The sequence below is a fragment of the Pleurodeles waltl genome, chromosome 4_2, assembly GCF_031143425.1.
Source record: "Pleurodeles waltl isolate 20211129_DDA chromosome 4_2, aPleWal1.hap1.20221129, whole genome shotgun sequence".
Lineage (NCBI taxonomy): Eukaryota > Metazoa > Chordata > Amphibia > Caudata > Salamandridae > Pleurodeles > Pleurodeles waltl.
Window position 1 is genome coordinate 97,787,727 of NC_090443.1, and position 6,466 is coordinate 97,794,192.

At 46.9% G+C, this 6,466-nt stretch overlaps 1 protein-coding gene across 3 annotated transcripts in view; it reads right to left on the reverse strand.

Annotated features, from left to right (window-relative positions):
• The window catches only part of B4GALNT1 (beta-1,4-N-acetyl-galactosaminyltransferase 1), a 556,280-nt gene extending 551,325 nt beyond the window's left edge, over positions 1-4,955 (reverse strand). The window contains exon 1 of one of the 3 annotated variants that reach the window (XM_069230844.1): positions 4,595-4,955. The gene's annotated coding sequence lies outside the window, so the exon portion shown is untranslated. The remainder of the gene's footprint in view (positions 1-4,594) is intronic. The other 2 variants (XM_069230843.1, XM_069230845.1) reach the window with 2 other exon arrangements.
• Between the last annotated feature and the right edge of the window lie 1,511 nt (positions 4,956-6,466).

Below are 6,466 nucleotides of genomic sequence, written 5' to 3' on the forward strand. Positions count from 1 at the left end.
CACACTAGAGCCCTACATCACTCCTGATAGCACAGCAACTTCCCAGGCTGGGCTTTCCTTTTACAAAGCAATTTGAACAGGTTTGTATGTCCAACTGCTTCATTTTAAGTTTAGTAGGTGGCTAACTCCCAGATTGCACTGATAGTGAAAGGAAAGCTATGGACAGAAATATTAGTGAAGCGCTGGTAATTCTAAAGGTTGATTAAAAAAATTACACAATACAAATTAAAATTGCAGTTTCCTTATCATTAGTTATTGGATCCTGAGAGTTTGGAATGCCATATGCGAAGACAGTAATTTTTGTATTTTGATTCATAATTATTGATTGGTTCGATTGCTCAATGCGTATGCGAACCGATCTCAGATTGGTTTGTGATTGAAATCATTGCAAACGTTTTGTTATTGGTAACACACTTTGTTTCTAACAGGTGCAATAAATAATGTTACCATGAATTCCCAATTATTTTATTTTACCTAGCTGTGAAGGAGACTACTACAGTGCATATAATTATAACAGTTTCAGTTTGATGATCACATTTATGGTGCACTTTTTAATGCCACAGTCTGGTGTAGTGAGCATTGTTTTAAAGGGTAAGCCAATCATATTCTCTTTACTATAATAGCTTACAATTTACTTTGATAACTATACTCCTTCTTCTAATACCCTTTAGTCAGCACACTCCAAAGAGATGTTCTCTCCATTTGCATAGTATTACACGAGTACATTTGTGAACAAAATATGTTGAAATGGAATTCAGATCTATACATCTGCAGCCCATGTGCGCAATTTTGTTTACTTCCATCCATTTTGCAGTGTGTTTTTTCTCATATCCCTGACAGAGTGGCTGCTCGGTGATGGAATTTGGGCATGAATGTTGATATGCAGAAAACTGACTTCCATGCAATCAGAAATCTCCTATGGCAAAATGGTGCAGTTTTATATGAATGTGAAAGATGTGCTTCACATATACAGAGCAATATCATTTAATGAGGAGAACCCTTTCCTGATTAAGACAATAGGCACATTGAAAATATTTAGTGCCACAAGACATAGACACCATCTTCTTTCCAGTTTTCAAATATTTACAGGAGACACTCTAAGAATTGCCTTATAAACCTTACCATTTTTAAACCAAATTCTTTACCACTTTTTTCTCCTAATGTCCAATTTGGCCATCCATTTTCAAAAATGTTGAGGTAGAACACCTATGACTGTCCCTTATGATAATGTAACTTGCTAATTTCACACAGTTCATGCGTCAGTCATCACCAACTTTTACACCCCACCACTTTCAAAAGCCACCAGCCTCCACTGGGCTGTGCATGAAAAGAACACTCTTTCCATTCCAATCGCTGTCTTCATTCAGATACGGGAAGGGTTTACTATATTTTTCAAAGTGGAAACCCTAAAAACACTTGATTGTGTGGGCCCAGGAATGCAGCATGGGGGGATGCTGAAGTTTATGCTTGAAGTCTATTAGCATAGCTGAGTGTGAATCCCAAGACTGGAGCAGGTCATGTTTGGGGTGCATTATCAGAACCTTGTATGGGCCCAGAACTGGAGCATTAGTGTATCCTGCAGGCCAGGCTTGGGGTGCTGTGGCAGAGCTGTGTGTAGGCCATGAGTCTGGAACAGCAAGAGGTTTGGCTTGGCGCAAAGGCAGAGCTGTGTTTGTCCCAGTTCTGGAATAGTTATGTGTGCACAGGTAAGGTTTTGGTACTTTGTCAGCAATGTGTGTGGGACCCAAACCTGGATTAGCAGGAGGTGGTGAAAATCAGTATTAGAGTAATTTGTGGGGCTAAGTGTAAGTCCCAATACTGGAACAATAGGGATGCAGTTCCGGGTTAAGCTGCACTTCCGGAGCTCAATACCCCCCAGGACTTGAATGGCAGTGTCTTGTGCAGGTCACTATCAAGGTTGAGTTGCAGTGCGGTGTGTGGCTTTGGTAGTTGAATAGCAGTGATGCTGTAGATCAGGATTTTGGTGCATTTGTGACACTGAATTGCGAACCCAATGTTGCAATACTCAGTGTTTTCAGTTCTGATTGAGCTGCTTTGGCAGAGCGCCACCAGAGTCCCATCCCTGGAATAACAGAAGAAGTACTTTCAAGTAAAGATGGGGCAGGGAGTGTGTTGGCACAGCCGGGATGCAGGTCACCATTGATTATAAAAAAAAATCTGTAAATATTTAATAATGTAGCAAGCCTTTGAATAATGGAGAAATGCAGTATATCGCTAGGCATGTCATCGTTTCCAGCGCTGCAGAGAGGTACAGCAAGCCAAGGTTGATGCACAGTGGGTAAGTGCATTAAATTGATGCAGATGTGCCTTGGCAGAGCCCTAGCAGCTGATTGCCAGAGTACTATAGACACTGAGGGTGGACTGAGATACACACACCATTTTTTTTAAAATATATTGCGCAAATGTGACCCTGAGGCATTGAAGCACTTTACAGGGTAAATTGCAAAAGGACACATTCAGCTGTCAGCAGCCAATTATGTGACCATCACTAGGAAGGGACTTTGGCTCCGCCCAAGTGTTGGGAGCCAGGAGTACGGGTTTTCTTTGAGCAGAAGCTGTGTGATTCCACAAAAAAAGTGCTTGCCCTTCACACAGCTGTGATCATTTCTTTATTTATGCAGCTGTCTGAGCTTGAACTTTCACAAGCACATGCATGACACTGTAATGCTATTGAAGCACCTTAGATAGCTAGATTATTTATGATATTTTTCTCTGGCAGCAGCACAAATGGGATGAAGTCAGCCATTAGCCTACATGGATGTTTAGGTCTGGGCTGACAGTACAACTGCTAGCTGACCTTTTAACCTGCACCAATATTACTCCTATCATATTTACAGGCAATGCTTCACATTACTAAACAAGATTCCTTTAAAAGCTAGACCTATTGGCATTGCCAATGCTTGTTGTTTTCAGGCAAGGTTGATTAAGTGATGTGTCCAGAATCACAGGATGTTGAGTTGATACGATACTGAAACTGGAACTTAGTTCCCCGGCGGAAAAGTCAGCAGCTCTGGCCTAAGACCACAACCTCTCCCCGGTCTGTCTGCGGTGGATCAGTCAGGCCACCCTGGTGCTGGAGTGATGCCAAAACGTCGACAGCAACTGGAACTGTGACAGGGCTTTACAGTAAAGCAGATAATTCAGGCAAAAGGGGAATTTTATTAATTCCTAGCTCTCATAAAACACCAGCCAAACACAAACATGAATGAGTGGATTTAAGAGGCTCCCTGGGTAGCGGGCAAATCACAATTGAGAAAAGTGCGGCTGTGTATGTGAAGATTGAGAGCGAGTGCAGATGTGTTCCAGTGGCGTATCTGAAAAAGGGTGACACCTCCCCCTCAAAGACTGTTGTGTGGGCCCTTGACACTCCCATATGGTACAGCTCCTGGGTTCAATGAGAGTGGGCCTGACGGGTGCCCGGCCAGTGGGGAGGCGGGGGGGCTGTTAGGCACCTGTAATGGTTGTTCTACCGCTCTCGGTACTGAGAAAGCCACGGCTCCGATGGTCCGGCCGCGGTGCATCGCCAGAGCTGCGTGTGGTTCCCCTGCATTAAAAGCAGAGGGTGCTGCTGGGCCGCGGCGCACTGGCACCAGCGCGCGTGGCCCGGGTGGGAAGCCGTAGTATTTCAGAGTGAGGTGCGAGTCCCATTACTGGAAGTCTGGGAGAGCAGCGATCGGGGCCGGGGCGGAGGAGACCGAGAGGATTATAGGAGCAGGGGGTGTCACGGGTCATTGGCAGAGCGGAGTGTGAGTCCCATTGTTGGAGCGCAGGGATGTGGCGGATGAGGACCGGGGTGGGTGGTGGGGGCAGAGAGAGTATTGCAGGGTGTCATGGTTGAGATGCACTGGAAGAGCTGCGAGCCCCCCCTGTCTTTAATAGCAGGAGACGGCCTGTGAAGGAGCCAATCACCCAACCACACACCGCAATGCATTTCTGGCAGAGGGACATCGTTGTTCACGTTCAGTAAACAGCCCCTGATCTCAGAAAACATAAGATAGCTAAGGTACGGAAAATACAAATGATTTGGCTGTGGCTGCCTAATAGCTACGAAATCTTAGCTCTGATCTCAGCCCCCTCCCCCAGTTTTTACACAAAGCCCGTCGCATGCACATAGCCTGCGCTCACATCCTGCGGACCACGCAGCCATCTGCCGTCTTCCTGCAGCCCGGGGAGGGGGCTTCCCTTCTAGCCCTCGTGCTGCAGAGGGCCGGAGTCGGGGGGTTAATGTAGCGGAAATCAAGGCTCGGAACGGCGCAAGCTTCACTGGGCCACTGAAGCTACAACGTAGGCGGCTAAGCCTGAGCGGGCACAAATATGGGCTAAAGAGGATAGCCTCCCCCTCAAAGAAAGTGTTCCGGGGAGTACCCGTTCACCCTCACTCCCTTACCAGCCCCTCCCTTGTCCCCTCTAAACAAGGGACAATGGAGGGGCGCCCCTTCTTTTCAACGCAGCGAACACAGACCTCGATACACTCGAGCAACAATGGCGAAGTCAAATCTTACACCCGATATAGTTACTGGAAAGGCCCTAACTAACACATACAAATGGGGTCCACGGGTGGGGCATGGGTTACCTCGCAGAGCGTCGGAGAAGCATCCAGGCGCTAGCCAGTCGCTCACCCCCCAGCTGTTGGGGGTCTTCTCAGACCCCGGCAGGTGAAGTCCCTCGGATGCTCAGGGTGGGCGACGCTCTCGGATGCCAACTAGGCACAGCCCTCCTCTGCTACGATAAAGGGGGATAACGTCAGAGCTACGGTGCGGCAGCACTTCGTGCCCGGTGAGTGTGGGGATGGGGGCTGTCAGGCCCCAGGTAGTGTCACCCCTCTAGTCCCCTGCTGCTTTCTCGGCACGGGGTGATGCGGGATGCTCTGGCCATTGCAGCCTGCCGAACGCTGTTGTTAAGGTACCGATCTGAAGGCCACAGCTCCACCTAGTGGCCGCCCTGGGAAAGCCTGCGCCGTCTACTCTAGGCCAGCAGAAGGCGGGGACGCGGAAGGTGACGAGGACCAAGGAACGCTGGGCTGGAAAACGGGATCTCGGATGCGAAGAGCAAGAAATGATAGGAAGGGAAGAAGGGTGTTTAGATAAAGGAAGAACGTTAAGGAGAAAACTCGTCTGCGGTGTAGAAATGTTGAATGTGATTGGCCACGTAGAGAAATGTAAATGAGAAAATTTAATTCAGAATATTAATTTATCATTTCATGTATTTATTTCGAAGAACTGCAACAATCTACGCGTTCTCCTCCGGTTACTTCAGAGCTCTGTACGCCCAGGCGCCCATCTGCAACTAACTACCGTTTTTATGGTAACTGTGGCATGCAAATACGTGTTTTCCCTCTAGTGTTTTTCTACGCGTAAGAAATAATTCCCATTCTTTGTCCTGTTGCTTGCTTGTAAAGGAATACATGTATTCCCGCGGCTGCCTAACTTAAGGTCCACTCATGTTCTTAGAAATAAAGAGATGCTTTTTCTGTGAAGCAAGGAATGGCAATACTTCTTGCTCTAGCAACACAAAAAGATGATGGACGGAGTGCTGAACAATGCAAGCACTCACCCCCAGTCACAGATCTGGGTTTAATCCATTGTTCTTTTGCCCACCATGCCACCCCAGTTTGGACCTAGCCATGTGCAAATCAGTCTTGACCCTGTTCCTCATGGGAACAGTCCAGCCCGAACTGCCAGGCCAGGTCCTCCCTGGACCGGATACAAGTATTCTGGGACCAGTTTCAGGGTATCGCCATTCATGAGCCAGGCTAGCTTGAATCCAGTGGTTGTTTGGGCGCAGACAATATTTTTTGCTCACCTGCTTTTCAATTTGGCACAAAAGGATTTTCAGAATAGGGCACAGGGATAGATAGAATTTCTCAGAGGCTGAAAGAATGCTATGAAGAGGAATAGTTTGATCTGGACAGAAACAGCGTGGTAGAGAAAAAAAAGAGAAGGCGACGCAGCAGAGCAAAAGTAAGATTTCTCATACAAAAGCAGAATGTGACAGAAAAAAATAAAACATGGCAGAAAATTGGACGTGGAAACAAAACAAGGATGGATAACAACGGAAAATGACGTGAATCAGAATATGATATTGAAAAGGAAATGTTTCAAGAAAAAGTTGAATGTGATGAGGGAAATAAATTGGGAGGTTGCAGAAGCATATTGAATTCAAGAGCTAGCCCTTTGTCCGCACTACTCCTCACAACACAGGCCCGGCCTGCCCTCCCAGGTTACCTTCACTCTGCATCTCAGAAGCTTCGCTCCACGCCTGATGTGGTAGAAAACAAAAAGCCGATGGTCTTTCCTGGGCAGAACTCTTCCCTATGGCACCCTCGTTCCCTCACTATCCTTTCTGAAGAAAACCACATGGTTTTCAAAAAAAGTTTTAAACATAGCTCTTTCCTGGCAAAGATCCAGTCCTGACCGAACAGATCATTTTACATGCTCTGGAAGCA